This window comes from Choloepus didactylus, chromosome 6, assembly GCF_015220235.1.
Source record: "Choloepus didactylus isolate mChoDid1 chromosome 6, mChoDid1.pri, whole genome shotgun sequence".
NCBI classification, from domain to species: domain Eukaryota; kingdom Metazoa; phylum Chordata; class Mammalia; order Pilosa; family Megalonychidae; genus Choloepus; species Choloepus didactylus.
In genome coordinates, this window is record NC_051312.1 from 12985427 (window position 1) to 13011455 (window position 26029).

Consider the following 26029-nt stretch of genomic DNA (forward strand, 5'->3'; position numbering starts at 1 on the left):
TCTGTGTCTCCACACACCTCAGCTCAGGACAGTCTGGTTTAGGCTGTTGTCCTTGCATCCCATCCAGTGAGTGTCCCCTTTTGCCCTCATGTGTGCCCCATTTTAGGCATAAGGTCTATGGTGGCCCTATTCATAGGGATGTTGTTGTGAAGGTCAAAATGTGCTTACAACGGTAGCCATGACATAGGAAGTGCTATCTAATATCCAATAGTTTGAGGAATTATTGAACATTTAAAAATAAGTGAATGACAAATTGGAACTGGGTTCCAGGAAGATGAGATGACTATAGCAGCAGTAGGTGAATAGATTTGGGAGACAAGGAATATGAGTGTGACTGTAGGGGTGGGTGTGAAATGATGGAATTAATGAATAGTGAGGGAAAAATGGGATTTGATTCAGAAGATGTTGTAGCAGAAAATTTGGCATTGCCTGGCAACTGTCTAAATAGAGAAGATTGGAAACTTGGAGACATCATCAGTGGCTTGGAGTCCAGAGATTGAATTACGGGGAGAGAAATATCACCCAAGAGGGCAACACCAGTCCAGAGGCCAAAGAAGACAATGAGCATTTTCTGATACATGAACTTTTATTCAGGGCTTACTTACAGGGTGAGAAGTTGTGGAGAGATCATGACGGCTCTCTCAGGCCAGGCAGGCATCACATTCACAGGAAAGACCACCCAGCAATGCAAAAAGGACAGGAAGCCTTTTATATGGGTTTAAGACAAAGGCCTTTCTATGGGTGGGGGAAGCATAGATGCAGGAATAAATCATTCTGACCTGGGGGATTGTGCAGGAAGGACTAGAATAACACTTGAACAATTACATTTTGCTCTTTTTGTGAGACTAAGAGCCTCTCACTTCCTGCCTGTTTGCATAAAGTTACACTTTAAGTTCAATTTACCTTTTTTTCTTTACTGGCTTAGAAAGACAATAGGTTAAACATTTAGCTGCCTAGGTCATGCAGACTGCTGTGCACCAAAGATCTGCAGGCCTGTTTTGCTCAGGCCATGGGTTGCCACAATCCACCCCTGCACAACAGTTTCCATTAACCATAGGACAGACTTTACATCTATAATTCATGACAATACAATAAACAACATAGCAATAATACATTGGTACAGAGAGATGATAAACCTTTTAGCAAATGGTGCTATGGCAGGTTAATGAGTTTTACCATTTAGCACAAGTACTGCCTGGGGTAAAATAGCTAAAGGATAACACTATCAGGCATTCTGCTGTAATTTGTATCTAGTTTTTACCATTTTTTCAACCTTGATCACAGAAATAAATTTCCCTTTCCATCAACTTTCTACAATTTTCTATATTCATTCAGGTTTTGTTCTATATCCCCTATTTTTATTCTGATACAAGCAGTCATTTAGGAAAAAATGACTTTCTTTTCCTTCAATAAAAAAAAAAAAGCCCTCATTCCCTCTACATTCAAAACATCAGAATAACTCTGGAAATTGTTCTTAAGCATTTCACAACATATTATTACCAATAACATTACACTTGATAGAAGGCTAAATACTGAAAACATTTTAGTCATTGCATTATTGAAATAGTAATGCTTTTTTTAACAAGAATTAACAATGCATGTAAGCATTAAATTGGACAGCTGAGTGGTTTAATAATATATATAAACTGAGTCTTCATAGCAGATAAAAGGATTCCAGGTGAGGGTGTTTTAAATACCATGTTTCCTCCCCCTGCAGGGAGCCCCTCAGTGTCAGAACTTCAGTTAGTTTCCTATGTAATTCTACTATTCATGGGCTTAGGATTTTCAACCAGAATGGCTGCATGGGCCAGAACCAGAGCCAATTGACCTTATTTTCCCCAATTTCTAGTGTTTGTGGCACAGGCAAGAGAGCGTTATTATCATTGCCCCATTGTGGCTTGAAGGCAGCCAGCCCCTTTATCTGAAGTTAATGCTGATACCGTCCTCGAGTCCATTGTTTCTGTCATCTTTAAGTGTTCAGTTGTATTCATGGCAGTGAGAGCATATTTTTTTTGTTTGTTTGTTTCTTTGGACAGAGGAAGAGGGCCAATATAGTTTACTTGCCACCAGGTGACAGGAATCTGGTGTTCTCGGTGCCCAGTATTGTGGCACAGCCATTCAGCCACTTCATGCATTGTTGGTGTTAGGCTGTGGAATTTTGCTAGGGCATCCAATTCTGTCATCTGGTAATGAATCAGTGTTGTGGGCAGAGACATGAAAAATGGTTACCTTATATTTGTGGCAGGCAGACAACACCATCAGATGGTGTCAGAACTGGGCTGGACATTCACAGCTGTCCAGGTAGCAGGTTGCACATGTGCCTATCCATGCAGAGTCAGGTGTATTTCCTTGTCCATCAATGGTGGGCATGGGAGGAGCCACCTCGGGAGGATTGACAGGAAACAGGGCATGCTGCTCTTTCACATAGGAGGCCAGTCCTAAAATTTCATGCATCTTTGTACTCAAAGAGCCATTGTTAAAAATGCCACATCATAGGAGGTAGGCTTTCCATTTTGTCAGTGTGCTCACCTGAGCACTCCCCAAGTGGGGCTCATTTATGTGTCCCATATCTGCATACCTGTATGAGTATGGTCTTCTGTAAGGTCACTGGGCACCTGAGTTAGATCTTCAACACTCACAACAGAGGATTAGAAACTTTGCACAATTGCTCTTTTAAACATCTATATCTGAGTCCTTTGCCCTTCCATAGCTGGGAACAGAATCTAATAGGTACACATTTAGCTTGTTGCCTTTGCCACAAACCCCACCCAAAGCCAGTATTGGCACTGGCCACATCCAAATCACAGGGTATATCGGGGTCCACCTCCTTTAAAGTCTTTGCTTGCATAATAGTTTACTTGGTCTTTTTAAACACAGCCCACTGTGGAAAATCCCATTCTCACACTTTTCCTTTTCTAATTAGGGTATACAAAGGTTTTAAAATTCATACTAAACAGAGTATAAATACTTTCCAATAACTTAATAACCCAATAAAAGCCATCAACTGTTCAGAAGTAAGCAATATGGGATAACTTTGCATTTTAACAACAGCTGAAGGAATAGCCTTAGTTTTATCCAACCAGACAAAACCCAAGAACTTGATAGAGTAGTCAGGGTCTTCTGGAGGTTTCCACATTTGAAGGTATCCTTGTAGAAGCACAGCAAATGTCCATTGTTGTTTTCCCCACATGAAGCCTAACACAGGTTGACTGGAAAAAAATCTAAAAATATTCTAAATAACATATTAGCAAGGTTTAACACAAAATGAAACAGGAGCAACCAGTTTGCAAATGGCTCCCTAGGCCTTTGTCAATATTGGTTAATAATATCTCTTAATTTGGCCAGGGGGAAAAACTCCCAGGGTGAAATGAGCATCTTCTGATTAGAAGCTGCTGCTAGTGCCCCACCTTCTTCCTTCCATGGGGGATCAGGGTGCTGAACTTCTGCTTTAACCCTTTGTTAGAACAGAGGCTAAGCATGCTTACTTTCCTTAGTATCAAGTTCCCAGTCAGACAGGGGCTCATCATCTTTTCATGAGGAATCGACAGGGTCCCACACTTTATGGTTCCAGTAAGGGGAAGCCAGGATATGCCTACTTGCCCTTTGGGCAGCTTATGCTGTCTTACTCTAGTGTGCTGGTATGCCAATATTTCTAATCTTTTATCCAGAGCATCTTTCAATTCCACTTGTGCTAGCCTCATACCTTTTTGTACCTTTAATTTACCTCCCAGATGGCTTATGGCCACCTTAGCTGCTAAAGTTTCCTCAGTAGCGGCACATACAGCCTCTAACAATGGCCAGCCCACTGCAGCCGCAATCTGGCAGCCCTTTTTTTCTTTCTGAATCTCCAGTGATCCTGTGGCCTGATACAGGACAGCTATTTGTCCAGCCAGAGAGTTATAAACATTTCCATACACCCTTTGCAGATTCCACTCATCTAGGAGGGTAGGCACCCCTCCCCACATAGACATCCATTCCACTGGGAGGGTGGGCAGCCCTTCCCACATAGACATCGTAGGCCTCCCTGGTATCCCACCCAGGGCCTTCTCCTTTCCCCTCCCCAAGTTCATGTCATCAGTGCCCAGGATCTCCTTAGTCTCCAGCTGGCAGCTATTTAGTTCTCCAGGCTGGCTCTGCCAATTGTCGCAGCCCAAGAGGGCCATCCCAGTCCAGAGGCCAGAGAAGACAACGAGCACTTTCTGATACATGAACTTTTATTCAGAGCTTACTTACAGGGTGAGAAGTCATGGAGAGATCATGATGGCTCTCTCAGGCCAGGCAGGCATTGCATTCACAGGAAAGACCACCCAGCAATGCAAAAAGGGCAGAAAGCCTTTTATACAGGTTTAAGACATAGGCCTTTCTAAGGGTGGGGGGAGAATAGATGCAGGAATAAATCATTCTGGCCTGGCGAGTGGTGCAGGAAGGAGTAGAATAACACTTGAACAATTACATTTTGCTCTTTTTGTGAGACTAAGAGCCTCTCACTTCCTGCCTGTTTGCATAAAGTTACACTTTAAGGTCAATTTACCCTTTTTTTCTTTACTGGCTTAGAAAGATAATAGGTTAAACATTTAGCTGCCTAGATCATGCAGACTGCTGTGCACCAAAGATCTGCAGGCCTGTTTTGCTCAGGCCATGGGTTGCCACACCAGCTGTAAGTTCAGCAAGAGAAGGCTGTTCCCAAGGGTGGGAAATGAGGTCTATTTTTGTCATATAGAAAATATTTGGACCAAGTTGAAGGAAGCAGCTGGTCTAGCAAAGGCTTTGATGACTTGAACAGTGGACAACTCACTGCAGCCACAATGTCCCCAAAACCAGAGGCCCTTCCTATAAATTTATGAACCAAGTGAGCATGTCCCCATCCCACTTCTAGACTTTGGCACAACCTTAATGAGGAAGAGATTCATATCTAAGAACATTACTGAGGGTGATTTTCCCACCAACCTGAAGGGGCAGAACTAGATTTACAGATTGAAGAAATATTAAGGAAATGTGGGGTCTCCTGCAACCCCCACACATCTGGGGCAGATTCTTACTGATAATTTCCAATTAATAAAAAATAAAATTTAAAGGGCACCTAAGGAGAAACTAAGATGGTGGCTAGGTGAGACAGGGCAAAAAAACACTTCCATGAAAAACACTAGATAAAAACCAGAAAGTGACCCAGAATACCAGTTACAGTGATGCGCCAGCTGGATGAGGTCTGCTAGTTCCACAGGGGCCGTCTACTTGGTGAAACTGGGAGTCTGCATTTTGAAACACGTGAGTAAGCTGGCTGGAAGACCTGCAGCCATGCGGCAGTCTGGGGAAGCCAGGGCTTGGTGTTTGGAGACCGACTGGCTCTTTAAAAAAAAAAAAAAGGGAAAAACCCAGGAGTGGCTGCAGTTGTGATAGTGGGAACCATGCAGTAAAACACAGCAAGAGGGGGCTGGGCCAGCCTCTCGGTGTCTGGCCTGGAAGATAGCCTGCTGCAGATACCCTCAGGGCCAGGGGAATGGAGGGGAGAGCCAGAAACAGAAAGAAACCCTGCAGCTAGCAGCTGGCTCCCCGGAGGGCTGGCTAAACTCCTGCCCAGGGCCGTGCCCACAGCCCAGAGCCCTGCCAGTTGTCCCAGAGCTGGGAAGGAGGAACTGTGTGAGGAGGGGGGTGTTGAGATGCCCTGTTCAGCCAACTTTGCATCAGAGAGCATGCCCCTGCATGGCCAGACAGCCCAGGGCTTCCCTTGAGAGACAGCGTGCCCTGGTGATGTAGCAGGCATTCCCTCGGCAGAGGTCTTGGAGGATCACGGCTGGGCAGGGGTCCCACTCAGAGAACCCAGGGACACTATGCCAAGTCCAGTGGTTTGTGGGACAGTGAGAGAGAGGGACTGGGGTTGAAATGAAATGAAGGCTTAGACTCTTGTGGTGGCCTTGAATGTCCTGGAACCTGGGGAATTTGACTATTAAGGCTGCCCTTCCTCCCTGGCCACCCGTACACATGCCCCACATTCAGGGCAGACGGCTCCAGCAACACACCCAAACTGAGTTCTCCAACTGAACCCCACAAGAATCATTTCTCCACACACCACAAGGACAAGGTGGAGAAATGACTTGAGGGGTATACGTGACTCACAGACGCCATCTGCTGGTTAGTTAGAGAAAGTGTACACCACCAAACTGTGTTTCTGAAAAATTAGATTGGTATTTTTTTTTACAACTTGAAAGAACCCTATCAAGCAAAGCAAATGCCAAGAGGCCAAAAACAACAGAAAATCTTAATGCATATGACAAAACCAGATGATATGGAGAATCCAACTCCAAATACACAAATCAAGATATCAGAAGAGACGCAGTACCTGGCAAAATTAATCAAAGGACTACAATTGAGGAATGAAAACATGGCAAAGGATTTAAAGGACATCAAGAAGACCATGGCCCAGGATATAAGTGACATTAAGAAGACCCTAGAAGAGCATAAAGAAGACATTGCAAAAGTAAATAAAAAAAACAGAAGATCTTATGGAAATAAAAGAAATTGTTGGCCAAATTAAAAAGTCTCTGGATATTCACAATACAAGATTAGAGGAAGTTGAACAACGTCTCAGTGTCCTAGAAGTCTACAGAACAGAAAATGAAAGAACAAAAGAAAGAATGGAGAAAAATATCAAAAAAATCAAAAAGGATCTCAGGGATATGATAGATAAAATAAAACATCCAAACTTAAGACTCATTGGTGTCCCAGAAAGGGAAGAGAAGGGCAAAGGTCTAGAAAGAGTATTCAAAGAAATTGTTTGGGAAAACTTCCCAAACCTTCTACACAATATAAATACACAAAGCATAAATGCCCAGCAAACTCCAAATAGAATAAATCCAAATAAACCCACTCTGAGACATATTCTGATCAGACTGTCAAATACTGAAAAGAAGGAGCAAGTTCTGAAAGCAGCAAGAGAAAAACAATTCACCACTAACAAGGGAAACAACATGAAACTATGTTGTGACTACTCAGTGGCCACCATGGAGGTGAGAAGACAGTGGCATGTCATATTTAAAATTCTGAGAGAGAAAAATTTCCAAGAATACTTTATCCAGCAAAACTCTCCTTCAAATTTGAGGGAGAATTAAATTTTTCACAGACAAACAAATGCTGAGAGACTTTGCCAATAAAAGACCTGCCCTACTTCAGATTCTAAAGGGAGCCCTACCAACAGAGAAACAAAGAAAGGAGAAAGAGATATGGAGAATTTTAACAGACATATATAGTATCTTACATCTCAAATCACCAGGACACTCATTTTTCTCTAGTGATCACAGATCTCTCTCCAGATGGGACCATATGCTGGGACATAAAACAAGCCTCAAGAAATTTAAAAAAAAAAATTTGAATATCCTCAAAGCACACTCTATTGAAGTGAAGGTGATATCAAAGAAAAACAAGATTGTTGTGGATTTAAGAGGTTAATTTTAAGCCCCAAAGTAAACACAAAGAAATTACCAGAGAATATAACCGTAGAGATGAAAAGTAGAGTATGAGTAAAGAGAAATGGGGGAAGGGGCAATGGGGAGTTAAGAAATGAGTGTAAGGTTGCTGTTTGAGGTGAAGGGAAATTTCTAGTAATGGATGGTGGGAAAGAGCATTACAACATTCTAAATGTGATTAATCCCACTAATGGAAGGCTAGGGAGGGGGTGGAATGGGAAGATTTAGGTTGTATGTGTTTCCACAACTGAAAAAAAAAGACAGTCTAAATAGATGATAGTTGAATGCCAAAGATGAACTTGGATGGGATTGGAGGATGGAGGACAGGAGGCTCAAAGGGACATAGTTGAGACATAAGGAAAAGGAAATATAGAATGTAAGGTTTGTATCATTGTTGAATCTCTTGTACTTCTTAGCTGTGCTTAATGGGATTGCATAAAAGAATATTCTTGTTCATGGGAAGTGTATACGTGAATTATAGTGTATGTTCAAGGATGTGTGCAGCTAGCTCTCATATGTTCAGAAGACAGAGCAATAGATGATGGATGATAGGGAGGGAAAGAAATAGCGATGTGACAGCATGTAAAAGTTGGTGGATTGGGCTATCAGGGGAGGGGGGTCAAGGTATGATGGAATTCTGTGTATGGGGTTAGTATTGTTTTTGCAAGTGTTCCTAAAATTTTGAATTTATTTCAAAATTAAAAAAAAAATTAGAAAAGGGCACCTAAATGACCAAATAATTTTTTTCTAGGCTTTTCTAAACAACTGCACAAATCACTGAGAAAAGAGAGCTCTCACTCAATGTTGCTGCTTAGTATTAAGAATGGCAAAGGTCTTCAAATGCCAAAGCAAGAACAATAAAAACAATGTGTCTATATCTGATTCAATGAGTCTGGGACCAGGGCACATACCACACTCTTTCTTAGCCCAGACCTTATGCCCTGCCCCACCCCCATGACAGACCCCCCAAAAAAAGTGTCTAACATATAGAAGGAATGTCTGATCTGGGGCCCTGCTGCTTATCTCACAGAAAATAGGTGCCCCATAAACTAAAGAATGAAGGCTGTTCAAGGCTGTTCCAGCCACAGTGGTGCCCCAACCCCAAAAGGCAGGTAAGAGCAAGGTCAGATATGTCTATAGATGAACAACCAAAAAGGCCCACTCTCCCTAAATAGATAACACAGCTAGTTTTCTAAGAATAATGTGCCAAAATCCTAGCAACCTGTCAGCCTAGAAATCAATAGGCACTCACCCAATCGAGGCACAGGATGCACTCAGGAGGCATTCTTCTCCCCCAACACCCTTCCCTCCCCATGTGGGTTTTTCCTTTAAAAAATGCTGCTCTCAGATAGAGAGCTGGAGACATTTTTCCTTTCTTTCTTTTCTGCTGGCTCCCACCTGCTTTCTTCTGCTTTCTTCCTCTAATAAACCTTAAACTCTACTTAAACCATGAATCACTGCATTGTGTGGATTCTTGAATGGCTCTGGACCTAAAACCCTCTTCAAGACACAAGGTAATTCAGAAAGGGCTCTGTCAATGATTTATCTTTCACCCTATTTTGTCATAGTAAGTTCTCAATAGATATTTGTCACACAAATAAACACTGAAGGCCACTTGAGTCCTCTAGTTTTTTTAACTTAATTTGGGACCTAAGTAAAAGTCCCTTTTGGGAAGAGAAAAAAAATTGGACCAGCCACATGAGTAGTTTGACCTGGAAAGTCTATCAAATGTGTTTTTTCTGGGCTGAGACACCATCAAATATCTGTATAAAAGATACAGATTAAAGAAACACAACTTTTCTAGTGCTAGGCATGGTATACAATTTCTTTATTTAATGAGTAATAAACTACTGAAGGAGCCTCTGCCCCACCAGGTAAGAAGCAGGTTCATAAGCAACAGGGAACAGGGATGAGCCCTTCATGTTCTGTTCAAGGAAACAGTCTCCCATTTCATCACCAATGACATACACTTGGCTTTAGAATAAAGGATGCCAGCCATGGACAACCACATGCAAGTACACACTTGAGAACAAAACATTTGGCTGTGTTTCCAACCTCTTCCTAAATCAGTTTTGTTCTTGGCAACTTATGATCCATCTGAATGATGGAAACAGATATGACACAAGTAGTCCAGAGAGCAAATAATGCATCCATGTATAATTAATAATCGACTCACCTTTCTGGCTCCCTCATCTATTTCTTTTGTTGTTGCTGTTAACTTGAGCCAACTTTGTTTTCCTGATTCCTAAGAACTTCCTTTTTCCCCTATTAAACTGGGGTGGGTTTTCTGTCCTATAAGGCTGTCCTCACCCTCTTTTGCAATGTTCTGCCACCCTTTCCTTTCCTTGCTTTGTCCTCAGGGCCTCTGTACTTTCTGTTCCCTTCACCTACAAATCCTTTCCCAGATCCTGACTTGAGTAGTGGCATCCACTCATCCAAGCCTCAGCTTCCTACCCAATGCCACCCCCACTCTACTCAGTCTGTATCACATTATTCTATTTTTATTGTCATTTTGTTGTTCTTTGTTGCATTTGCCATTTTCTGATATTTCTCATTTATTTGTGGTATCATCACTGTCTTCTTTTTCTTGATCTAACTTGTTCCTACCACTAAATTTATAGCATGTAGCATGGGGCTAAGTTCATAGGAGAAGTTCAATAGGCATTTGTTGAAGGATGGATAGATGGCTGGATGGAAACTCCTATTTTTCCAAAGTTATCATATGTTAGCCCAGACAATAGTCTTTTTACGTACAGCACTGTAATTCTTATAAAAACCTGGCATGGTATCATTTACACCCATTTTTGCAAGTCACTAAAAGGAAGTTTGGAGAGACCAGCATGTAACTTACTTGAGGACTCTTCATGACTAGGTGTTACAGCCAGAATCCAAATTCACATCTGTGTGAGCCCAAATCCTGTCACCCTTCCACCATTCAGCCCTGCCTCCCCTAAGCAATAAGTTATTCTTAGTCACAGCATCCTTTGAGTTAGCAGAAGGACAATCCTAAACAGCTAGTAACAAACAGAAAGAAAATTAACTCATACATGGATAGTAGAGTGAATTTGTGAAGCTGAATTAACTAAATGAGATATTTTTTGTAAAAACAAGTTCGGTGGAAGTTAGGTGTCATTCTGGTCTTCCCCTAAAACAGAAAGCACCTCCCTGGAAAGGGCTCTGTGGGTGAAGGAAGCCTGCCACCCACAGGAAATTTGAGGTACTGCACCTAGCCAGTTGGGTTAATCCAGCATAAATCCACACACAAGTTACGAAGCTCTTAGCAAGAAGGAGAAGGATGAAGAGAGCAAGGAAGAAAAGGAGGAGGAAGAGAAGGAAGGAGAAGCAGCAGAATAAGAAACAATAACAATAAATACAACAACAACTCAAATTCATGGAGTTGCATTATTTTACTTTATACTCGAAACTCCTAATTGATATTCTGAATTATTAATGGAATTAAGCATTGCATGAGTCTGAACAATGAGAGATTAAATCATGTTTAATGTGTTGCACCAAGTCAGGTGTTCTCAAGGTTAACTGGTGTTTGCCTTCTCCAACGGAAGAAGGGAGGGGTGGACATTGCTGGACTTTAAGGAGCCCCTAGATTCTCAGTTTGATCTTTGAGGAGGAGGAAGCCTCTTCAGAACTGAGAACTCAAAACCATAATCTTTCTGAATCTATGTCTCTACTGGGATGCTCAAAATGGGGTTCATAGCCCTCTGGTAATGAGACCATTTTCTTTTACTTCTTTCATAGCTTCTGGCTGCCAACTTCTACAGGACATGATTGAAAAATGCATTGATTGATCCTGGAGTGTCTACAATTGAGTTTAAAGAATTCATTCAAAAGTTCACACCAGACAATGAGATTGCATTGGCTGTTGATGAATTCAAGCAATGTTTTCTCAACCAGTCAAATGAAACTTTAGCAAGTGCCAACTTGATGATGGCAATTTTGGTTTCTTCTTATGTGCTCTTTACAACCACTGGCAGGGGATAGGCAGGCTCTAAATTTCTCTCTGATAATACCAAAGCAATTGGCAAGCATGATTTTTTAAGTCAGTTCATTCAATTGTGTGGTCAGTCCACTGACTTTGACATCAAGTACATAATCCAAGGCTCCAAGTCTGATTCTCCAATTCACTTTGCAGATTGTTCAGTGAATGATAAAGAAAAATACAAAAGAGAGAAAAGAAAGCTCGGGAAAAGGCTGACTTAGCCCCCTCAGCCACCCGGTGCACTCCCACACATATACATACACTTTTATCAAGAGAAGAGCATCTGTGATTCTCAAGTAGCCTGTCACTTGGAGAGGGAATCAGCAAAAAAGGGCCCTTTTCTCCACAAAAACAAATAGGAAAATCTCTATGAAGAATTTTTTGATGGAGTCCAGAATATATCATTTGAGTAAGATTCTAAATACTTCAAATCTAAAGAATTTAAAAATGTATTTCCAAGCAACCAATATTTGTTAGCAAATATTGGTTCCTCCTCCTCAAAGATCAATGTCTGGAAATCATGGACCATTTAGTTAACAACTTTCATGAAATGTTAAGCACAGGTCATGGGGCTGACCCACGATGCGTGGTGGAATTATTTCAAACAAAAATCACTAGGTATATCAATATGTATTTCCCTCTAATTATATACCACATTAACTGAGGTTTTTTCTTGCATTGATCCAAAATCCTAATATTGAATTACAAATATGCAATGGTAGAACATTCAGAAATATATCAAAAAGCATACGGACAAAAGAAACATCACATGCAGTTTTGGGTGATGAGATATTTCTTCTTTAAAAACCCAGATGAGACTGATCATTCATAGTGTAGAGCCCTGATATTTTTAGGCCACAATAGTAAGAGTAGAGGACCTCAAACTCTTTTCATCATTTCTAAATTATAAGGCCATACAGAAACTAAAAAAATCACATGTCCTCACATTTGAGCTGAGATTTTACAATTCTGTGTTGAAACACTGTTTTTAGGAACAGTTCCAATAGACAGGTTTTCTACAAATAATAAATGAATCTTATTCATCAGGTAAATTATTTCAAAGAATAGAAAACTTGGAGAAAAATATGGTTAATGGAGTCTCCAGTGGGGAAAAGATCCAGAATCACCGGCAGTTCTTTGGCATCACTAATTGTCATATGACAGACTAAATGAGATAATTCTGATTTAGCTTCCAGCTCTAGCTTTAGTGAGTGCAAGATGCTGTGGACAAATCCAGGAAAAAGAGTAGAAGAAAGGGTCTCCGGATTTCAATATTTTACTTTGCAAGAGAGTGTTGAAAATCTGAGTGTTTTCTAGAAAGTTTTAGTTTTCCAGAACATAATATATAACAGTGAGCACTGTGGCATTTTTTACTTTCTGCAAGACCTTTGGCTCAGGATACTACCAATTATGGCTGCAAACCAACTGCAGATTGCTATAAATCATAACCTTTCTTTCTATTTTGTTTTTTCAACTACAAATCACAAGATAATTGTTGAGACCTCAAATATGTTTTCATTTCAATAAACTAACTGCAAAAATATAAAGTTCCTTTTTATTTTTACTTTCCAATTAAAATGGAAGATTTAGAGGGCCTGGCATGTTTCACATAGAGGCATGCACCCACACCACACACCACACACCTGCTCACTCTGACATTATTCATTAAACAACTTGTCTGTGAGGGGATGAAGCACCTGAAAAGTACTTATGTCCTTACCAGCTGTAGCCCAAGCATTGGTCTTCTCTCTGGAACAGTGTTTTCCCCTCTCTAAGACACTCTGAAGTTCTCAGGCACATCTGGCTGATGGTTGGGTCATGCTCAGACTCCCTGCATCCACCACAGTTGATCTCAACTCAGGGCTTTGTTCCCCATGGTTTGTCTCCTCTCTTTGCTGGCTCTGTTCCTTACCCATGTGTAAGTTGAACTGTGAAACTGTACAGCCTCTGAAATTCCCATTCCTCATTGGGACTCTGAACTCTGGCAAATGGCAGCTTCAAAGAGGTACCTCCAGAAGAATGAAGAATCTGATATGAAGCCTTCAGATGGGATCTTGGCAACTATGGACTCTATTTGCCTGGGGACATCACACAGCTTCACAGGTGGAGAGAGAGTCACCCATTCTACATTGTCTAGTACTTCTCAGCTAAGAATATAGCTAGGATGTTTCAGTTTAGCCAGGGTTTGTGCCACAGCCATGAAGAAAGGTCCAAGTTAATAGGAATGGAACATTCTGAGAGCACGAGCAACCACCAGGCTGTATGTAGTGCTGGGGAAAATTGTTCAAGACTGGCACAAAGTGAGCTGCAGCTCCAGAATGCCCATGCCAATTGTGGGCATCCCAAGACCCCAGTGGATGAACACATGACCAAATATGTGCTAGCAAAATGCGTGCAGGAAGTTGGCGCAGCTGGAAGCTCTTAATGTGTCAAGAAATGAAAATTCTAAGGAAAGGGTTCAAAGCAAGCTTGAAGAATGAAGAGAAAGTTTGGGATGACTTTGGAACATAAGGTGTCCTCTCCCAGCTCCAGCCTGAAGACCTGACTAGGAAACTCACTGCATATCACTGCAGTGTCTTGGTCCTATGGAGGGCACATGACTCTAAGGTGGCTCTGGTGGGGAGAGCAGATAAGACTCAAATTTGCTTAGAGGGACCTTCCCAGGTGACTGGACAACTGGAGGAAAACCCAAGCTTCATTCTGTTCCCAATGATGCATCTCTCACCTATGTCAGGCCCCAGAGTTTTCCCACTGGTGAGAATGATACAAAGAACTGTTTATAGAAAGCAAAGGATGAGACCCACTGGGAAATGTATGAGGTTGTGGCCCAACCCTCCAGCAGGTGTGCACAACCAGCTGTGAAGGGGTGCCCACCACCACCAACTCCAGACACCAGTCAGTCTTGCCATTAACAAAAAGTAAAGGCTCCCAATCTCAAATGCTACCTTCTAGTGTCACAGACTAAATTTATGATATCAGAGGAAGCAGGGTGTTTACACCAAGGAAGCAATAATAAACAGTACCTGTGAGTTCTGTACACAGGCTTTGGTAAGTGTTTGTAGACCACCTGACTTAACCTTAATATCCCCCAAGGGGATTGTGTAATATTGGAAAACCTGCCTTCATACCTGCTATACCAGACAGGGTGTTTGATTACACACAAAAGGAGCCAACTCTAGCTAAATTAGGCAGAAAGGGGATGAATTAGAATGATAGAAATGTGCTCAAGAAACCCTGAAGGTAGAAAGAACATTTACAACTTGAGAATAAAGAGATGAACAAACCAATTTTAAAATGGGCAAAGGATTTGAATAGACATTTCTCCAAAGGAGATGTATGAATGGACAATGAGCACCTGAAACACCATCAGGAGAATCAAATCAAACCACAAGGAGATACTACTTCACCCCACTAGGATGGCTATGAACAAAGAGAGTTTGGTAGGGTTGTGGAGAAACCAGAATGCATATGAATTGATAGTGGGGATGTAAAATGACACAGCTGCTTTGGAAAACAGACCAGTAATTCATCAAGAGACCCAACATAGAAGTAGCACATGACTGAGAAATTCCACTGCTAGGAATATACCCAAGAGAAATGCAAATATATGTCCATGCAAAAACATGTTCACCAATGCTCATAGCATCTTTATTTACAATAGCCAAAGGTGGAAGCAACCCACATGTCCATCAACAGATGAATGGATAAAAATGTGGTATACATATGCAATGGAATATTATTCAACCTTCAAAAGGAGTGGAGTTTTGATACATGCACAACATGGATGAAGCTTGAAAACATTTTGCTAAGTGAAAGATGCCAGTCGCAAAAGACCTCATGTGGTATGGTTCCACACCAGGCAAATCTAAAGAGATGAAGTAAATTGATGGTTGCCTCAGATAGGTGAAGATGGGGAGATAGGGAGGTGATGGCTAAGGGGTTTAGGGTTTCTTTTTGGGGTGATGAAGGTGATCTAAAATTGATTGTGGTGATGGTTGCACCAATATGTGAATACACTAAAAGCCATTGATTTGTACATTTTAGAAATAATAATAATAATGATACTGACAACAACAATAATAATAGAGGTGTGGTTGTTTGAAGCTGTTATGTGCCCCAGAAAAGGCAATGTTCTTTTAATTCATTCCTGTGGGTGCAGAACTATTGTGGGTGGGACCTTTTGATTAGGTTTTTTCAGTTGAGATGTGACCCACACCATTCAAGGTGGATCTTAATCCCTTTATTGGAGTCCTTTATAAGAGGATAAAGGACATGCAGAAAAGGCCCAGAGAGCTCAGAGAAGCTAAGAGAAGAAATTCAGTGAAGCACACAGCAAGAGACACAGAAGCTGAGAGGGGAAGCCACAGGTGGAGAAGCCAGAAGCTGAGAGCAGGGAAACCCAGCAGACATCAGCCACTAGACTTCCCATGTGACAGAGGTTTCCCAGGTGCCACAGCCTGTCTTCAGAGTCCAGGTATTAGCCTTTAGATGCCTTAAGCTGGGCAGTTTCACTGCCTAAGAGCTGTAAATTGTAAGTTAATAAATCCCCATTGTAAAAGCCAACCCATTTCTGGTATATCACATTCCAGCAGCCTTAACAAAGCAAAACAAGGGGAAACTGTGAGTGGGAGAGAGGTGATTTGGGAACCCTTGTAATATCTGCTCAATTTTCTGTAAACCTAAATGACCAAGGTCAGCCAGGAAGTCAGCATTGGAGCCATCAAAGAGTTTTGATACACTCATCCATCTCTGTGTAAACAGAGGCCAAAGGAAGAGTTGGGCAGTTTTTCAGGATGCCAAGATGATCCTCATGTCTTGTTGAGTGACTAGTGCACACCTGGCATAACCAGACCTGCACAACAAAGCATCCATGTACAGATGTCTGTCTAGATGATGGGATAAGACTCACCATTGTGCGTCCAACAAATTAGCATTGGCCATATCTGGGCAACTTCCATTGTCTTCCATGTGTTTTTCTTTATTTTCCAAAATTTCCAAAGAATGAAGGCATCAAGACACATAGACCTTGTAGACAACTTTAATTTGTCTCTAAAAACTCAGACTGCTAAGTGAAAAAATGTTGGAAATATTCTCATTCCTTTTAATGGGAAAAAATATGTGTTTCATTACAGCCCAAGATTGCCAAATTATTTCCACAGATAGAAAAATACATCAGATGGGACAATGAAAACATGTTTGTGCCGGTTTGAATGCATTTTGTCCCCCAAACGCCATTATCTTTGATGTAGTCTTGTGGGACAGACTTTTGGTGCTGATTAGATTTGCTTCGAATGTGCCCCACCAAGCTGTGGGTAGTGACTCTGGTGGGATACTCCCATGGAGGCGTGGCCCTGCCCATTCAGGGTGGGCCTTGATCTGGGGAGCCATATAAATGTGCTGATTCAAAGAGACAGACGGAGTGCAGCTGTGAGTGACGTTTTGAAGAGGTGCAAGCTTGCTAGAGAGGAACGTCCTGGGAGAAAGCCATTTTGAAACCAGAACTTTGGAGCAGACGCCAGCCACATGCCTTCCCAGCTAACAGAGGTTTTCCAGACACCATTGGCCATCCTCCGGTGAAGGTATCCGATTACTGACGTGTTACGTTGGACACTTTATGGCCTTCAGCCTGTAACTGTGTAGCCAAATAAGCCCCCTTTTTATAAAAGCCAATCCATCTCTGGTGTTTTGCATTCTGCAGCAGTAGCAAACTAGAACAATGTTTATATAGGTATGCAGGGCACTTTGAAAGTTCTCCTCCCCCCAGGAGATAGTTTCTATATAGATATATTGCAACACAGGTATGCTGTATTCATTTTCTTTTTTGTTTCTGCACCATTTTCTTTACCAATTGTTATTGGTTGAATTGTCTTCCCCAGAACATAAATTCAAGTTCTCACCCCTAGTCTCACGAATTTGACCCTATTTAGAAATAGGATCTTTGAAGATGTTATTAGTTAAGAAAAGACCACTCTGGATTTGGGTGGGCCCTGATCCAATACGATGGATGTCCTTGTAAGGAGAAGAAATTGGGACATAGCAGACAGAGAAGACAGCCATGGGCTGGAGGCAGAGACTGAGTTATGCCACAAGCCATGGATGACCAGCAAGCCACTGCCAGAAACCAACAGATTTCAGAGGAAGTGTGCCCCTGCCAACACCTTGGTTTTGGAATTCTAGCCTCTGCATCTGTGAGGCAATAAATTTCTGTGGCTTTAAGTCACACAGCTTGTGGTACTTTGTTACAGCAGCCCCATGGAAACTAAGATACCAATTTCTCAATTGTTTGGGAATCCATATTTTCTTGCATTCAAATAGCACTTAAAAGCAAAGTGAAAGAGCAGATATCTACCTTCCAGGCTAAATGAAGGCCAAATGCAACAGTACTTCAAAAAATGAGACAATAGTGAACACACACAATAGACTGAAGCCTAGGAGGTTCTACCCATACAAAGAAAAATGTTTTATGGTTCATTCACATAGAGAAGATAGCTTCCATATGCTGCATTTGTTCTCCCACATGTGAGAACATTTTTATGTTTGTACATTTAGTAAAAGTCATTGGCCACACCGGTTTTTGCCGAGTTATGCAGTCCCACTCTTCATCATCTATCTTTACCTTTGGTGTCATACATTCCCCTATCCCACCTTTTTCAGCCTTTCTCTCAGACATCTTTGTTCAGTGTTCTTACAATATTGTGCTACTATCACACAGTATTATGCTATTTCTGAATCTATAAAATCAATCCTGCTGAAGATTCTGTAGTCATTCAGCATCAAATGCCTGATCTCTATCCTCTTTCTATCACCTGGTAGCCTGTGTTATCAGCTTTTAACTCTCAAAATTTGCTCACTAATATTAGTTCATGTTAGAAAGACCACACAGTATTTGTCCTTTTGTTTATGGCTAACTTCATTCAACACAATGTCCTCAAGATTCATCCATATTATTATATGTTCCATGCCTTTGTTCTGTCTTACAGCTGCATAGTATTCCATCATGTGTATATACCACAGTTTGTTTATCCCCTCATCCATTGATGGACATTTGGGCTGCTTCTGTCTCTTGGCAATCATGAATAATGCTGTGATAAACTGGTTTACAAATGCCTGTTTGTGTTTTAACTTTCAATTCCTTTGAGTATATACCTAGCAATGGAATAGCGGGGTCATATGGCAGATCTATACTTAGATTCCTGGGGAACCTCCATGCTGTCTTCCAGTGTGGTTGCACCATTCTACATTCCTACCAGCAATGAATAAGTGTGCCTCTTTCTCCACATCCCCTCCAGCATTTTTAAATTTCTGTTATATTGGCTAATGGCCATTCTGTTAGGTGTGAGTTTATATATCATTGTTGTAGTTTTGATTTGCATTTTCCTAATAGCCAGTGAAGTTAAGCATTTTTTCATGTTTTTGAGCCATTTGTATTTCCTCTTCAGAAAAGTGTCTGTCTATGTCTGTTGCCCATTTTTTAAATGGGTTGTCTTTCTGTTGTTGGGTTGTAGGATTGCTTTATATACTCAGGATTTTAAACCCTTAACTGATTTGTGGTTTCCAAATATTGTCTCCAATCGTGCAGGCTACCTTTTTACTTTTTTAGCAAAGTCCTTTGAGGTACAAAAGTGTTTGATTTTGAGGAGAACCCATTTGTCTAGATTTTCTTTGGTTGCTTATGCCTTAGGTGTAAGGTCTAGGAAACCACCTCCTGTCACAGGATCTTTAAGATATTGCCCTACATTTACTTTGAAGAGTCTTATGGTCTTAGCACTTATGTTTAGGTCTTTGATCCACTTGGAGTTAATTTTTGTATAAGTTTGAGGTAGGAGTCCTCTTTCATTCTTTTGGAAATGGATATCCAGTTCTCCAAACACCATTTATTGAAGAAGCTGCTCTGTCTCAGTTGGTTTGGCTTGACTGCCTTATTAAAGGTCAATTGTCTGTAGATGACAGGGTCTATTTCTGAACACTCAATTTGATTCCATTGGCCAGTATCTGTCCTTATGCTAATACCAAGCTGTTTTGAAGCTTTGTAATATGCTTCAAAGTCAGGTAGTGTGTGACCTCCTACTTCATTACTCTTTCTCAAGATATTTTTGGCAATTCAGGGCACCTGGCCCTTCCAAATAAATTTGGTTATTGGTTTCTCTATTTCTGCAAAGTAAGTTGTTTGGATTTTAATTGGCTTTGCACTGAATCTATAAATCAGTTTAGGTAGTGTTGACATCTTAATTATATTTAGTCTTCCAATCCATGATCATGGTATGTTCTTCCATATTTTTAGGTGCTGTTCAATTTCTTTTAGCAGTTTCTTGTAGTTTTCTTTGTATAGGTTTTTGGTGGCCTGCATTAAGTTTATTCCTAAATATTTGTCTCTTTTGGTTGCTATTTTAAGTAGAATTTTTTTTTATTTTTCCTCTTGTTGCACATTACTTGTGTATAAGAACCTTACAGATTTTTGCATGTTGATCTTGTAGCTTGTCACTTTGCTGTATTCATTAATTAGCTCTAATAGCTTTGCTGTAGATTTTTCTGGATTTTCTACATATAGAATCACGTCATCTGCAAACAGTGAAAGTTTTACTTCTTCCTCTCCAATTTGGATGCCTTTTATTTCTTTTTCTTGTCTAATTGCTCTAGCTACAACTTCCAGCACAATGTTGAACACCAACGGTGACAGTGGGCACCCCTGCCTTGTTCCTGATCTTAGCAGGAAAGCTTTCAATCTCTCCCCAGTGAGTATGATGTTAGCTGCAGGTTTTTCATATATTGCCTTTATCATATTGAGAAAGTTCCCTTCTATTCCTATGCTTTGAAATGTTTTCATCAAGAAAGGATGTTGAATTTTGTCAAATGCCTTTTCTGCTTTGGTCAAGATGATCATGCGTTTCTTTTGCTTTGATTGATTGATGTGGTGTATTACATTAATTGATTTTCTTGTGTTGAACCAGCCTTGCATACCTGGAATAAACCCCACTTGATAGTGGTGTATAATTCTTTTAATATGCTGCTGGATTCTATTTGCTGGTATTTTGTTGAGGATTTTTGCATCTGTATTCATTAAAGAGACTGGTATGTATATATATATTTTTTTTTGTAGTATCTTTTTCTGACTTTGGTATTAGGATGATGTTGGCTTCATGGAATGAGTTGGAAAGCTTTCCCTCCTCTTCAATTTCTTTGAAGAGTTTGAGCAAGATTGGTATTATTTATTCCTTGAATGCTTGGTAGAATTCACATTTGAAGCCATCTGGTCCTGGGCTTTTCTTTTTTGGGAGCTTTTTGATAACTGACTCAATCTCTTTGCTTGTGATTGATGTGTTGAGGTCATCTATTTCTTCATGGGTCAATGTTGGTTGTTTATGCTTTTCTAGGAAGTTATCCACTTTGTTTAAGTTGTCCAGATTATTAGTATATAGTTGCTCATAGTGTCTTCTCATTATCTCCTTTATTTCTGCAGGGTCAGTACTTATGTTTCCTCTCCCACTTCTGGTTGCAATTATTTGTATCTGCTTTTTTTGTTGTTGTTGTTACCCTAGCTAGGGTTCCATCAATTTTGTTGATTTTCTTGAAGAACCAGCTTCTGGTTTTGTTGATTCTCTCTTTTGTTTTCCTGTTCTCAATTTCATTTATTTCTGCTCTAATCTTTGTTATTTCTTTCCTTCTGTTTGCTTTGGGGTTTATTTGCTGTTCTTTCTCTTGTTCCTCCAGGTGGACAGTTAATTTCTCAATTTTTGCTCTTGTTTCTCTTTTAATATAGGTATTTAGGGCAATAAATTTCCCTCTCAGCACTGCCTTTGCTGTATCCCATAAGTTTTGTGTTTTCAGTGTCATTTGCCTCAAGGTATTTACTAATTTCTCTTGTAATTTCCTCCTTTACCTACTGGTTTTCTAAGAGTGTGTTGTTTAGTCTCCATAAATTTGTTAATTTTACAGTCTTCTGCCTGTTCTTTATTTCTAACTTCATTGCATTATGATCTGAGATAGTGTTTTTTATAATATCAATATTTTTAAATTTGTTGAGACTTGCTTTTTGACCCAACATGTGGTCTATCGTAGAGAATGTTTCATGAGCACCCGAGAAAAATGTATATCCTGCTATTGTGGGGCATAGTGTTCTATAAATGTTTCTCAAGTCTAGTTCATTTATCATACAATTGAACATCTCCCTTTCCTTGTTGATCCTCTGTCTACATGTTCTATCCATTGATGAGAGTGGAGTATTGAAGTCTCCAACTATTATTGTGGATTTATCTATTTCTCCTTTCAGTGTTCTCAGTGTTTGCCTCATGAATTTTGGAGCACTCTGGCTTGGCACATAGATATTTATGATTATTATGTTTTCTTGATGAATTGACTCCTTTATTAATATTTAGTGTACTTCTTTGTCTCTTTTAAGTTTTACTTTTGAAGTCTAGTTTGTTTGATATTAATATAGCTACTCCTGCTTTTTTTTCTGGTTGCTATTTGCGTGAAATACCTTTTTCCAACCTTTTACTTTCAGCCTATTTTTTTTCCTTGTGTCTAAAGTGAGTTTCTTGTAGACACCATATAGATGGGTCCTGTTTTTTAATCCATTCTGCCAGTCTGTGTCTGTTTATTGGGGAGTTTAATCCATTACCATTTAATTTTATTACTGTAAGGGCAGTACTTTCTTCTATCATTTTGTCTTTTGGATTTTATGTCATGTCTTGTTTTTTCCTCTCTCTTTTTACCCTTCCTGATAATCTTCATTTCTGCACTCTTCTCCAAACCTCTTTCTCCTGTCTTTTCCTATCAGCCTGTAGTACTCCCTTTAGTATTTCTTGTACCACCAGTCTCTTATTCATGAACTCTCTCACTGTTTGCCTGGAAATATTTTAATCTCTCCCTCATTTTTGAAGGACAGTTTTGCCAGATATAGAATTCTTGGTTGGCAGTTCTTCTCTTTCAGTATCTTAAATATATCCTACCGCTGTCTCCTAACCCCATGATTTCTGCAGAGAAAACTGTACATAGCCTTATGGAGCTTCTCTTGTATGTAATGGATTGATTTTCTCTTGCTGCTTTTAGAATTCTCTCTTTGTTTATGACATTGGACCATCTGATCAGTAAGTGTCTTAGAGTACTTCTATTGGGGTCTATTCTGTTTGGGGTGTGCTGTACTTCATGAATCTCTAATTTTCTGTCTTTCACAAGAGTTGGCAAATTTTCAGTGAGTATTTCTTCTATTATTTTTTCTGCTCCCTTTCCCCTCTCTTCTCCTTCTGGGACACCCATAACACACATATTTGTACATTTCATGCTGTCACTGAGTTCCCTAAGACCCTGCTCATAGTTTTCCATTATTTTCACCATCTGTTCTTTTGAGTGTGTGAATTCAGATATCTGGTCTTCCAATTCACTGAACCTTTCTGCCTGTTCAAATCTACTGTTGTATCCCTCTATTGTCTTTTTCATCTCCTCCATTATGCCCTTCATTCTCATAAGTTCTGCCATTTGCTTTTTCAAGTTTATGAATCCTTCCTTATGGGCATCCAGTGTCCTCCTTATATCCTTCTTCTCTTTCACTATGTCTTCCCTCAGTTTATTGACTTGATTTTTGAATTGATTTAGCTTTGTTTGAACATCTCCAATTAGTTCTTCCTTCAGTTCATTGAATAGGCTTAGCAATAATTGCTTCAATTCCTGTGTCTCGGTTGAACTATTAGTTTCTTCCTTTGGCTGGTCCATATTTTCATGTTTCCTAGTATGGCTCATTATCTTAAGCAGTCTAGGCATCTGACTTTCTTGATTAGTTTATTCTAGAGCTTGTTTTCAGTCTTTTACCTAAGGTTTTCTTGTTGGTTGGCTTTGTTCTCTAATCCTTGGTGTTCAGTTCAGCCTACTCTAGACTTTTAACTTAGATTCTGTTAAGTTGATCAGAGTTTTTCACCTCTTGTTTTTCTGTTTCTTGCCCTGCCTCTATGTAGCCTTCATTTGTGATGGTCTCCTCAGATATGGTCAACCCCAGTCAGGTTTCCCAGTCCAGAGAAGCCCAGATCTCAGGAGGAGGGTATGGAGTTTCCTTGAGAATGAGACCCTCCTGTGTGGCCTTAGATTCTATGCTTCTCCTATGCTCTCCAGCAGGTGGCACTTGCAGCCCGCAGTTATGCCACCAGTGTAAGGAGGTGTGGAGCCTTTAGTTGTCCTGGTGACCCTGACCCTGTCAGGGGTGTGGCTGACTGAAGCTGGTCTGAATTCCAGACCCTGAGGTCTGAGTTCCCAGGAGCACAGCTGCCACTGGAGCTTGGCCATGTCCCCCTTTTCTTGGGAAGTTATGCTGTTTAGAGAATTTTCTCAGCCAATAGGCTTATTGCATTGACTCTCAGAGCTATCTTACCTCTGCTCTTGCCAGGGCCCAAATTGTAAATCTTTGAGGTTTTCTGTAATGGGCTTCATAGAACAATTGTTTTAGAAAAAGAGAAAAAGATTTAAAAAAAGAAAAAGAAGAAAAAGAAGGGCCCAGTATGAACTCTTTACAGTCCTTGCAGACCTAATGGGCTATTGAAATGCTAAGAGACAAGGAGTTGAGGGCCATTAAGGAACAATCAAGAAAGCAGAGAAACTGGCTCCTCACCTTCTAGATTTGCATATGTGCCTGATTCTGTTTGAGCCCTGCCTTTCTCTGTATCATGTTCACCTGAACTCCAAAAAGTCTCTGTTTTTATTTTTGGTTTTTTTTTTTTCTTTTTTTGCTGTTTTTGTTAGCCCTATCTCCTCTCTGCCAGGCTGACTGTTCCCAGATTCTCTGGTTTCTGATCTCAGTCTATCTATGTTTAGAGTTTTTGATCAGCAATCTGAATTTTCAATCAGAGCTCCATCTGTATTTCTCCTTCCTGGTTCCCAGCCCTGATGGCCCCTCCTACCATGGGACTGTGTCTGGCAGGGAGGGGCATGGGTCCCCTGGCTGTGAGAACTTACAGATTTCACTGATCTCAGCCATTCCACTCATTTGTGAGTGCTGTGTGAAGTATGCCCAAAGCCAAATTGCTCTACAGTGTATGGTCCACACAGTTCATGGCTTTCTACCAACTTCCCTGGAGAAGCAACTGAAACTCAAACCTCACACTCCATCACCTTGCCCTGCCTCTCTCAGGTTGGGTTTTAATTGGAATGCTGGTGTCCTTTATAAGCTCAGTAAAACTCAGATGGAAAGAGAAGCAATGGAGAACATCCAAATGCTAGAAGTCAACAGAAGCCAGAAGAAAAAGAAGATGCCACTGTGCCAGTTTGGATTTATTATACCTCCCAGAGAAAGCCACATTCTTTAATGCAATCTTGTGGAGGCAGATGTATTAGTCTTGAAGGGGTTGGTACCCTTTTATTGAGTGTTTCCATGGGGATGTGACTCACCCAACTGTGGATGACACCCTTGATTGGGTTATTTCCATGGAGTTGTGGCCCCACCTATTCAGGGTTGGTCTTGATTAGTTTGCTGGAGTTCTTTAAATGGAGCTGGCACAGAGAATAGAGAGCTGAAAATTTCCTGGGATATGCTAAGCCAGGGCACACAGACCCAGATGCATGCTCATGTTTTGAGATGCTAACCCAGAGTTTGCTTCAGAGAAACTAAGAGAGGACAAAATGCTCCAGAGCAGCTGAGAGAGACCTTTGAAAATATGCTTGCTGATGCTTTGAGATGCTTGTGGACCTTTGGAGAAGCTAGCCCAGAGTCTGTCCCAGAGAAGCTAAGAGAGACCAGAGACATTTTGGAGAATGTCATTTTTTTTTTTTTAACTATTTAACTATTTAATTAACAAACATATCCACTTAATTTCACATCTAAAGTATAGTGCCTGGTGTTTCATTAACTATATTGGGCAACATTTTACTGTTTGTTTTTGTTTTTTGTTTTTTTTTTAATCTTCATTTTATTGGGATATATTCACATACCACGCAGTCATACAAAACAAATCGTACTTTCGATTGTTTACAGTACCATTACATAGTTGTACATTCATCACCTAAATCAATCCCTGACACCTTCATTAGCACACACACAAAAATAACAAGAATAATAATTAGAGTGAAAAAGAGCAATTGAAGTAAAAAAGAACACTGGGTACCTTTGTCTGTTTGTTTCCTTCCCCTGTTTTTCTACTCGTCCATCCATAAACCAGACAAAGTGGAGTGTGGTCCTTATGGCTTTCCCAATCCCATTGTCATCCCTCATAAGCTACATTTTTATACAACTGTCTTTGAGATTCATGGGTTCTGGGTTGTAGTTTGATAGTTTCAGGTATCCACCACCAGCTACCCCAATTCTTTAGAACCTGAAAAGGGTTGTCTAAAGTGTGCATAAGAGTGCCCACCAGAGTGACCTCTCGGCTCCTTTTGGAATCTCTCTGCCACTGAAGCTTATTTCATTTCCTTTCACATCCCCCTTTTGGTCAAGAAGATGTTCTCCGTCCCACGATGCCGGGTCTACATTCCTCCCTGGGAGTCATATTCCACGTTGCCAGGGAGATTCACTCCCCTGGGTGTCTGATCCCACGTAGGGGGGAGGGCAGTGATTTCACCTTTCAAGTTGGCTTAGCCAGAGAGAGAATGTCAT